Genomic DNA, 11,893 nt, shown 5'->3' on the forward strand with positions numbered 1-11,893 from the left:
ACGAGGAAAGTCTTTCTGTTTCACCTGTTCATGTCCGAGATCTCGTCCACAGACGTGTCCACGCTGCTGACGTCGCTCTCGTCGTCCCAGCTGTGATGGCGGCTGCTCTCCAGCTTGCGGTCGTGGTAACGGTAACTACAGCAACTGTCCAGGAAGAACTCATTGATGCCCCAGTACTCGATCTCCTGACTGTGGGAAAACCACAGAGAGACGATGTCAGGACGAGACGACGACAACTCCAACAGACTTCATCCACTGTCCCGTAAGAACAGAACTTTCTCTCCCGTCACTGGGACCAAACCTTTCCCACATTTCTCAGAGAGAGAAGAACTCAGACGTTTTCCAACTCCTCCCTCGGTGTCTGAGGTCGTCCGGCCTGGAGCTGAAACCATGTGACCTCACCAGCAGGTAGGAAACTTCACCCTACACTCGCTATTCATGCGTTTGAATGTATTGTGAGTCCATCCGCTGAAAATAATATGGTATATTCTAAGCCGCCGAGATGTCGATGTCGGTGTTGAAGGGAGGACTTCAAGGACCTGGTACTTGTTTGCATAGTAAAGTTTATTTAAAGAAGTTACAGGTCAGGACGGGCATCTAGAGACTACGCAAGCCTAATAGTGAAAATCTGACTTGCCGGGGTCAAACACACATTTACATAGAGAGGTTGTTTCCGTCCACGACTTGAGGTAAAATGACGTCTCTGACTAACGCCTGTTAAAGAACATTCCTTCTATACTGTTGGGGAGGCCCCAGTGATCTGACTTTGAACAAAGAGTCGTAAACGAGGCCTACACGCAATGCTGAGACCAGCTCTAGAGTTTTCCTGCTGGTCGAACCCCCCCAGCAGGCCCTGGGGGGGAGATGCTGCACGCAGCCCTGCAAAGACCCTAATGAAACCTGAGACGTAGGGGCGACAAGGGGCGAAGCCCGCCCCTTGTCGCCAAAATCTGACAGTCCATTGGCTGAGAGCTCACTGAACCCCATGACCCCTCCTCCAGGGGGCATTTACCTGGAAGGTAGGATAAAACAGCTGAGCCCCCTCAGAACTTTGCTTTTTACTCCAGCGCTGACGTAACAACCAGGCCTCTCCAGGTCTTACCAGATGTTCCAGTCACTAAAGGAGGCGACTAACACTTTTGTTTCAGCTTTTTAGCCATTCCCTGCTTAAAGACTTTTGAACCAGACCCCCGGGTCTTGCCAGATGTTCCAGCTGCTAAAGGGAGCGATTCACAAACGTTTGTTTTAACTTTTATTTTACCTTCAGTCAGAATTTATTTTGATAGGACTTTTTGCTGTTTTAACTTGAGAGAGCGAAACAGGAAATTCGCCCGCGGGACGAGCTCAGACATTTTCCACAGGGACTACTTTTTCTTTCCACACGATCTTCAACCGGCTCCAAGCAGCCGCACATCCCTGCAGAAGAAGACGACGTTTCATTCCGTTCAAGGCAGCACGAGGAAATTCGCTCCCTTTTCCGGTCCAGCGGCCGAGCTTCGTGTCACCACGAGAACCACCGGAGCACCGCTCGAGAGACCACGTGATTCACTGAACCCCGGCACATTCGCGCCGACGCGCACGCACACCGCGAGGGTTGTACAGTAAGAGGCTATGTTGTCTGGGCAGATACTAGTTTTAATACTCAGCGTATTTGTCTTTATTTGAGTGTATTTGTTTGTAAGACCTCTGTGTCTTTATTGTTTAGCCGCGACGAGCCGGCTACTTCCGTTTCCGGGTTACGTCGGGGTGTTACAGTGTTTAAGCGCCGCAACGAAGCGTCTCCGGCTGCACTGTGCCCGTCTGAGCAACTTTACAGAGACTTTACCGGTCAAACTTCAGCACACAACGCCGCTTGGGTGCTGACTGGTAAAGTAAATGTTAACTTGTCTCTGACGGTGTTTTTAAGAGCTTCTCTGTTCTCTCCTTGCATGCTTTCTCTCTCCTCTCTCTCTCTCCTCCTAAACGTACCTATACACACGTCCGATCTGTAATTATACATGTCACATAGATAAATCTATATTTAGAGGGCCTGAACGCATCTTGCCGCCATTTTGACGCCAAAGCTAAGCTAGGACAAAGAATCCTTTGTTCTAACTCCTCCTTTGTGTCTCACACGTGGTCCGGCGGCCATAGGAGATTATTCATCTCTAGACCCGTCCTCCATTCTGGCTCTAAATTCCAAAGCGGCTCCGCCATTTTGTTGTAGTCACCACCATTTTGAGAGTTTTTCGGCCTAATAATTCCTTGAATCATTATCGGCCGCCATCTTGGATGTGACCAGACCACGTCACCACGTGACTGCGTCATCGCTACTCCCCCTTTCTCTCTCTCTCTCACACACACACAGACACACACACACACACACACACAGACACATTGACACAGACACACACACACAGACAGATAAACATAAACCATAGGTTTCACATGTGTTTCTGAATTGTGATAAGTGCTGCTGCTGCTGTTATCTTTGAAATATTGGAGTTTGTTAAAATGATGAATCATTAAATAACATTAACTTTATTTCACACACTCACACACACACACACACACACACACACACACACACACACATAGACCACAGGTATTACATGTACATAGACCACAGGTATTACATGTATGGTGTGAGTTGTGATAAGTGCTGCTGCTGTTGTTATCTTTGAAATATTGGAGTTTGTTAAAATGATGAATCATTAAATAACATTAACTTTATTTCCCCTTTTTAATAAATGCTTTTGTAATTAAAGTATCTGTAGTCTGTGATTATCTGTGCATATGTGTGTGAATACAGCTGGATTATGATAGCCTGTGCTCGAACTGAAAACCCTTCATTGTTTATTAAATAATCATTGATATTAACTATTGAGATTATTAATTTAACATTTATCATATGAGACTGATATTCATAGATTGACTTGTTGGTCCCTGGAAACAGGGTGGTGCCCCTCTACGATAAGTAATAATTACAGATTGTATCATTCTTAATTGATAATTTGATTGTTTTTCATTAATTATTTAACTATTCTTAATGGATAACCTTATCATTTCTGATTAATTATTTTACTATTCTTAAGTTATAGTCTTATCATTTTTAATTAATTTTATTAAAATAATTGTATTATTTTAATAATCATATTTCATGATTATGAATAATTAGCCAACATCAACTCTAGTCCTATTGCAAAACAATACCCATCCATTAGCAAGTCAGAGATTATTCCAAAAAGAGAGAGAACTAACGAGAAACTTATGGAATAGTATTTAAAAAGTCTGAGAATTTAGGAATCAAGACGCCATAGATGTAAACATGTCATTCTGGTTTATACCCATGTTAAAAAGATCTCTTCGCTGAATATACCACAATAACACCACAAACATTGTGGGCAGAACAACACGACACATTTGCCCTCTCAGAATCTTCAGCTTCTACCTGTGTTACACGTGTTGTGAGGTTTGCATGTGAGACACGAGGACAGAGACACGGACCTGAAGGAGAAGACGCACAGCTCGTCCATGATGTGAAGTTTCCCCGTCTGGTAGAAGTGGAGGACGTACGGGAACAGGCCGGGATTCCTGTCAAAATAAAACTCCTTCTGCTGCACGTCGTAGTCGTCACACACCTGCGAGAGGAAGGAGCGGAAAGAAGGATTCAAGTTATTTGTTGGATAAATTCAAAATGTAATTATTTAGCGAGAAAGGAGAAAAGATTCAAGGAGATTTATTGTGATTCCAGAACATGAGAGGGAACAGAACTGAGTCCTGAGGCGGCAAAGAAATGAAACACTGGAATATAAAAACTGAGCAGAAGCAGCAAATAAATACAAAGAAATAAAGAAAATAAAACTATAGAATCTGAAACTTAACAAGAATAAAAACAATGCAGATTAAAAAGGTGCAAATGAGGATTGATAAACATGAGTAGAGATATTCAAGTGTTACATGAAAGAGTCTCTGGTGAAGTGAAGAAGAAAAGTGAACATTGAGAAGTTTGAGTGAGTCGATGTTAGAAAACATCTGGAAAAGCTCTGGAACATTCTAACACGTGACGGACGTGAAACTGGAAGAACAAAGATCTCAGGATGAAGAAGAGGAGCCGGACACGTAGAAGACGAAGACGTCCACTTGGAAACACCAGGAGATTCCAGATCTTCTGGTGATGAGGCCGACGCCGTGTGGAGGAGCTGGAAACAACAACACTGATCTTTCCACAGCAGAGTTTAGACATCATGTCCCGCCTCCTGCTGCTCTACAGGCTCCGCCCCTGCTGCTTTACAGGCTCCGCCCCTCACCTGGATGTTCCCACATGTTCCTGTTTGACCGAGTCGCACCCGACAACCTGCTGCTGCTGCTTCACAGACACCAACTACACAACATGTCAGGTGGATATTATCCCGACATGTTGTGTGAAGCCCTGACCCACCTGCAGAATGTCCTCCTCCGAGTCACATGACAGCAGTTTTCCCAGTCTGGTGTCTGGGAACTTCTTCAGCGTGGTGGAGCACAGGCTCCTCTTCAGGCCTCCGACGTTCACGTGGATCAGACCCTCGTCCGAGTCCCGGTGGAGCCAGCGCGGCACGCTCTCCTTCACCATGGTTACCGACTGTGGGGGGGGAAGACACAACTCAGGTGAGTCTGAGAATAAAGGTGACAAGGAGAAAACGAGAGTACACACCTGAAACCACATTCACATGAACTAGATCCTGATTCTTATCTGGATCTGCACCACATTGCACTCATAGATATCCGTCCTCAGTGGTCGTGTGTCTTTCTTTGTTCTTCAGCTGCAGGTGTTTGATTTGTTTTTTGTATTGTGATCATTTTGACTAATCACAGCTTTAAATTGAAGAGGATGGAGGCCGAGGTAGTGAGGAGTCACTGCTCCTCGAGGATGTTGGAGCAAAGCTTTGAGGAACTTGTTCATGTTAGTTAAGTGAAAAAGATAAAGCTCCTGAAACACCTCAGTGATCCACACCTTACCTTAGCCTATCTTGTCTTATCTTGTCTCATCCCGTCTTATCTTATCTTATCTTATCTTGTCTTGTCTCGTCTCAATTTCCAGTCATGATTCGATGAAGCCTCACATTTCTCCAGAGTCTAAACCTCTAGATGTTCTGGATGCTGCAGGTTGAGTTCAGAGAAGTTCATGTTTGTCAGTGTCAGCAGGATTACACACAAACTACTGGACCAATCATCATGAAGCTTGGTAGAAGGAAGTGCTGAGTCAGGGAAAGAATCATTAAAGTTAAGTCACATTGGACTTTTTAATCTCTTTTTATCATTGTAAGTTACACTTTTCAACATTTGAACTGATTTTCTAATTCATGCATGAGTGACCTTCTGGTTTCCTCTTTTTTCCCATCATGCACTGACCCCAGACGAACAGTGAGCCCACGTGGCCCCTCCCCCTGGTCGATGGAGGACCCATGCTGAGGCCTCAGGGAGCCGCCTGCTGCTCACACAGAAATAAAGTTGATCTATAATTCAGCAGGAGGAAGCTCAGCGGCTTGAAATCTCAGCGGTGGAGAGAAGAAGAAAAACACAACTTCGATAACAAAGTCCCTTCGACACCGAACACGATGCGACTTCACTTCACTGCAGACAAAAGAAATCTGTTCACGCTCGGCTCCAGTTTGAGATTTTGACTTCATGTTTTCTTTCAGACGAGAGGAAATAAAATATTCAAATATTTTTATTTGATTAACGTTTGTGTTTGTCGATTAAAATCACAGTGTAAATATTTAAAGGCTCAAAATGAGTTTTTTCTTCATATTCTGAAACTTTAGTAGTTTTATTCGAGTTTTATTCCTGCTTTTATTCTGAAGGTCTTTTTACTGAAGGGTTTGTTAATATAATTCATATAATGTTATTTGTTCATATAATTTACAGCCTGATTTATAAAAAAATTTATTCATAATAACTGTACATTCAGATTTATAATTATTTCAAAGTGATGAAAAAGAAATACTATTTTTTTTTGTATTTACTTTTATTTTATGAGGATTAGGTTAGATAAAAGTCAGTTTTATTTGTTTTGCTGATTGTTGTGTTTGCATGTTGTTGTCCTGTTGACTTATGAAAACCAACAAATATAATGAAAAAAAGAGAAAAATATTTGCTTTCTCTGTGAGCATCGTTAAAAGATCTGGATACATAAAACAACACCGTTATGGTTGTTATAATAATAATAATAATAATGATGATAATAATAATGGTAATAATAAACACACATCCAAAATCGTCTCTCTAAAAACCTTTCACTGATATATCGTCAAAATCATAAAGGAATAGTAAAAAACAATGTTTAAATTGAAATTACTTCTATTTTATTGCCTATTCTTTTAAAATTATTTTATAATCACTATAATTATATTTTACACTCTCACGTGTTCTCTTACCTCCTCACCTCTTTTATTCTGTTCTTCTTTTAACGTGAATATTAGTATTGATAAGTTTACTCACTCGTTCATCAGCATCCTCCTCAGATTCAGATTCACCCCATCACAAGTCCAGAGGTTTATCACTTTCACTGATGAAACCGATGCAGAGAAACACACAGCATCTTCCTCTTCTCCCTCTTCCCCTTCTTCTCCTTCTTCTCCTCCCTCTTCTGCCTCCTCCTCTGCTTCTTCTTCTTCTTCCTCCTGTTCTTCCTCTGAATAAAACTCTCTCAGTCCATCGCTCTGTGTTTGTGTAACATCACTGAGAAAAGAAACAGCTGCAGCTTCCTCCTGACTCTCTCTCTCTCTCTCTCTCTCTCTCTCTCTCTCTCTCTCTCTCTCTCTCTCTTTCTCTGATGGTTGTTTCAGTGACGGATCCTCACGTGTCTCTCTGAGGTTTCTACCTTCTTTACCTGTTAAAAAGGTTTTTAGTAGTTTGTCCTGACTCGTGTTGAGGGTGAAGACCAGAGGACACTGCATGAAAAGAAGCGTTTGTGTCAATCTGTGTCGCAGAGAAGTGTTGGCACATCCTTCGGTTAACGACTTTCACACGTATCTGCAGGCAGCAAAGGAAACGCTCAGGGTTCCTGCAGTTGTCAAGCCTGTGAGCTGTTGAGATTTGACCCCCCCTGCTCCAACTCCTAGAGGACGCTTTCACATGCAAATGACAATGCTCTGAGCTTCACAAATGCAAATCAGTTTCCCTGAGAGCAGATAACACCAATATGTAAGAGGCACCAACAAACTATCTGGCTGAGTAAACCAGGCTTAAAATAAATATTAAACCTGAAATTTTAAATTGTTCTTAAGTAAGTAAGTGTGCTATAATGAATTATATTGTATACCACAAACAAAGGTCAATGCAGTCAAAAGAAATGAAACAATGCACTTTATTTCAAATTTTTATTGTCATCCAATCCTAAATCTCAACAACTGTACAGAGTGGCATGATTACAGTCACTTTTTCAATTGTGCTGGTTAAATGCACAGAGGAAGTGTAAACCACACCTCTACCAGCAAATAAATGATGCTGGGTATGATCATCTGTGTCCTGTAAGCTCCAAACTTCTACTGGCTTTCCATAAAAATATCTGTCCTCCCAAAATACTGGCATCAAATTCACATGTCAATGGCAAACTAAGCTGTTCCATGAATTATAAATGGTACCTTTTCACCACTACTTTCAAAATTGCTATGAAACATTCATTGATTTAATGATTTAATAATAAAAATAGTAATATTTAATCCCCCATGGACTGCACAGTGACAAAACACAGCAGCCGGCTGTTTGGATACAACATACATCTCCACTCAGTTTGATTATTATTTTAAATATAAAGGAGACACAATATAGAGCTTAAATTCCTTCATAATTTGAACTTCAATTGTCTAATTGTTGTTATTAAACTTTCTCAGTATTCCATTAAAACAGTCAACACTTTTATCCAAAGCGACTTACGATAAGTGCATTCAGCTATAAGGTTACGAACACAGAACAGCGTGAATCATGTGTGTAAATGTACTAAACACCACAAAAAATAGACCTGGCCTCAGTCAAATACTTATCCCATATGAATTAACCGCTGCTCACGTCACCCGCTCGCGTCATCAGCTGATGGACTCGTCCAATCAGAGCCTCGTAAACGCCGTGCAGCAGCGTCGAGTGTCCCGCAGACAGGAAGCGGGTCGTGTTTAGCTTGTCCCGTACGAGTGACTCTGTCTTCGGGGTAAATAACTTGCTGAAGTCGACACGACGCTGTTCCCTGGAGGAGAAGATGAGTGCGTGTGGAGGCAGAGCCGCGGGCCCGGTGTGGACGAGTCGAGGCGGAGAAGACGGGCGCACAGTCCCTGAGTTACGGTGAGCTAGAGCCGCCATGCTAACCACTAAGCTAACCCTACATCTGAAAGCATGTCCGCCACTCTTTGGGATAGCGAGAAAGTTGCTTAAATACGAATACAGCATCGAGTGCTGGAGCAGATCTAGTGCATGTGTAAATATGTATGAATTACTTAGATGTAACAGTTTGTTCTCGTTAAGTTTTTTCATCAACGTGACTTTTTTCTGTATGTTTTCACAGCCTCAGCCCCCCCCCCCCCACACACACACACAAACAAAGAGGCGTTAGGCTGAGACGCTGAAAGTCCGGATTTAAAGTGCAGAAAATGAAGCCATTGAATGTAAGTAACTGTTTATGAATTGTTTTGGTGTTTTTTTGCTGTGGATCTTCCAACGGTGATGCAGCGCGGCTATTTCCGTTTATTAATAATAAAGTCATGTTACATGTGTTGTTTTCCAGCTGCCTGTCCATGACGTACAAAGACACACTATGAGCCAGTATGATCCGACCAGACCTTACATCAGCATTGAGGAGTTGTCGGAGAAGAAAGAGGGTAAGGTTATATTCATTAAATAATTTTCCAGTTACATGTAAAGGTGTATGTTGTAATTGAACTGTGCTAATTTTACTGAATGTGTTTACAGCTGATTGAAGCGGGACAGATGACATGGATCCATCCTTCCACAGCCAGGAGTGCACCGACCTGTGTCCCACACTTCATATAAGACTGGAAGCTACACTGATCTCACAGCTACACACCACAGACGTCTACACACTGGAGAAGAGTCCCACAAAGAAGTCATGACCCAGAGGCTGCAGAGAAACATTTCAAGCCTCATCTGAGTTTTTGTACAATATTTTTGCTGTATGTAAATAAAGCTTTCACTCCACATATACCTTGTTCACATTTGTTCCCTGTACAATATGTTCACCTATAACATCAAGCATCACATGAATGTTTAGTTTTAATTAACTGCAGTGCTTTTGGTAAAGGCTTACTTATAAATAATAATAAATATTAATATATACATTTTTATTATAAATATTGTGTGGGAGGGGCTTACCCCACGTGCGGAATGCTGTGACCCCACGTGTGCACTGCAATGACCCATAAGGTGACCAATAGCAACACTTCTACCAACCAATCACGAGTGACATTAGTTTCAAGGGTCTGTGGTTTCCTCCAATGGTGAGTAGAGAGAGGTTCTAGCCAGCGGCTGGACTCCGATTCATATGCTAATTAGATCACACGTCGCGATCGGTCCGCGAGGCTCAGCGAGCCCCCCCGCGGCTCTCTCCTTTGTTCTCCAAATCCCCCTTAAGGTCCGCAAACGCCGATAGACCCACCTTGTCTTCACTGGCGAACGCCGAGGTAACATCATGGAAACAGTTGGTTACAGCAGGGGATTAGGCCTGTCCGTAGAGGTTCACTGTGACAATAATACTGCTTTTCGTCTAGTGGGATGTCTCATCTTGTTAAATCCTGTGAGACAAATTGTGATTTGTGAAAGATAGTTTTACATCTCCTAACTATTGATGTCTGTGAGGGTGGCGCCATCTAGTGGCCGGACTTTAGTTTTACATCTCATTGTGGACACCTGTCTTTCTTCACCTCTTTAATGAAAATGTCTTCCAGCTGCAGAACCACAGACTGTACAGCAGAACCAGCAGAGGTCGCTCCGCAGACCAAGTGTGTGTCTGTTGTGTGTTGTTCACACAGACAGTGTGTGCGCTGCTCGATTCGAGGTTATGGAATAAAGTGAACGTCAGGACTCTTTTACTTTGAAAGGGTTCAGGAAGTGTTGTAAATCCGTTTGTGACACAGATGAACATTGAGGTTCACAGTAGAATAAAGAGAACATGAACTTTTACCTCAGTTTCAATGTTTATCTGATACATTTATTTTTGTGACATGAATTCATCAGATAAACATTGTGGATCAGCTGGTTCTTGTTAATATAATAATGAAGAGAAACTTTCTTTATATTATTTATTAATTGTTGTCAGTAAAAGATATTTCATGATTTACGTTACAAACAGCAGTTGAATTTTAACAAACACACACACACACACACACACACATACACGCATACACACAGTCACACACCGAGTCATGGGATTTCCAGTAACTGCCGAGAGGAAGTGGTCAGACTCGTTCTAACTTCAAGCAGCAGACGGAGGACACGTGAAGTCTGAGGCTGGTGAGTGTTCAGCTACATTTATATTATTTACAGAGGTGGGAAGTACTTAAGATGATTTCTAGATCTAGATCTGTACTTTACTTGAGTATTTCTTTTTCTGACGACTTTTTACTTTTACTCGACACATTTGAACACAGATTTCAGTACTTCCTGCTTCTTATCTTCTCAAACTGACTCGTTACTTGAGCAGCGGAGGTTGGCGCACCTCTCTCTCCCCCTGGCGTGCTCAGGTCCAGCTGCGTGTTTTCAGTTTGGGGGGGGGGGGCCAGCGCGGCATCCGCAGGTTGGTCGGGCTGTTCCGGTAATGATCCCTCCGCAGGTTCACCTGCAGAAACTTTGTGACGAGTTTTATACGGAAGCGTGTTGCATTGACTTGAACCCTTTTTTCCTCTGATAATTATCTCAGAAAAAAAGACCGTTTTTTTTTCTTTATTCAGAAAAAGTTAAGTTTGTGAGTTAAGTTTTACGGAAGCGTATTGGTGCCATGACGTATAGCATCGCCTAAAACGGTCAGACTCTCCTTCTGTATAAATAACAGTGAACTACAAAAGACTAATGTAGCCGAGCGCCTTGTTCTCTGATACTGTCAGGAGGCCTCAGCCGGAAGAGGACATGAGAGATGGTTATTGAATCGGGACATCACACCCGTTTACTTTCCTTCACACTTCAGAACTTCTCTATTGACAGAACCCTCTTACGAAAGAACCCCTTTCAAAACAAAAGTCCCAACCAAAACCCTGCTTATAACAGGAACTACACGTTAACCTTCCATAATGAAGCCACTAGATAAAATAGCTTACACTAACAAACGATATATTTGAATTGTGGACACAAATTTAAACTATCCTTTATCTATCTGTAGCATATCCCCGAAAGATGGTCGAGATTTTCAACTGATGTTTTCTGGTTTATTTGAAACTTATCTAAACAACACCGTGCCTTTTAGGGGGGTCGCTAAAACATAAAACCTGTCCTTTGTGACGCTACAGATTCATAACAGGAAGTCCACGTATATACAGGAACTTCCCTTTCAAAATGAAAGCATGTAAAAAAAAAAAAAAATACTCTGTTTTTCTGAGATAAATATATTTCATGAGTTCAGTTACAAACAACAGTTTTAATTTTAACACACACACACATGTTTGTAGTTCTATGTTAGTGAGGAAACTCATTGGCATAATTCCTTCCCTAAGGGGGGGTCACAAAGTGAGGACCAGTCAAAAGGTCCTACCTCTGTGGGTTGTAGTCTCAAACTGGTCCTCACTAAGGTAGCTGTACAATAATACACACACTAACTAACTCACTCACATTCACTTTTCTACTTGTGGACTTTAGAGAGAAGAAGATTCAGGATGAACTTCTGTCAGTTAATCAACAGTTTGACTCAACGCTGTGATTGGCTGAGTCCAACACATTA

The 11,893-nt window shown here is 42.1% G+C and overlaps 1 long non-coding RNA gene across 1 annotated transcript; it reads left to right on the top strand.

The window, feature by feature from the left end:
- Positions 1-7,997: 7,997 nt before the first annotated feature.
- Positions 7,998-9,167, top strand: LOC133000422 (uncharacterized). The gene is made up of 4 exons (XR_009678194.1): positions 7,998-8,295; positions 8,516-8,615; positions 8,735-8,828; positions 8,920-9,167. It is a non-coding gene; the product is annotated as an uncharacterized LOC133000422 (long non-coding RNA).
- Positions 9,168-11,893: the final 2,726 nt, after the last annotated feature.

Source organism: Limanda limanda, chromosome 4, assembly GCF_963576545.1.
Source record: "Limanda limanda chromosome 4, fLimLim1.1, whole genome shotgun sequence".
Lineage (NCBI taxonomy): Eukaryota > Metazoa > Chordata > Actinopteri > Pleuronectiformes > Pleuronectidae > Limanda > Limanda limanda.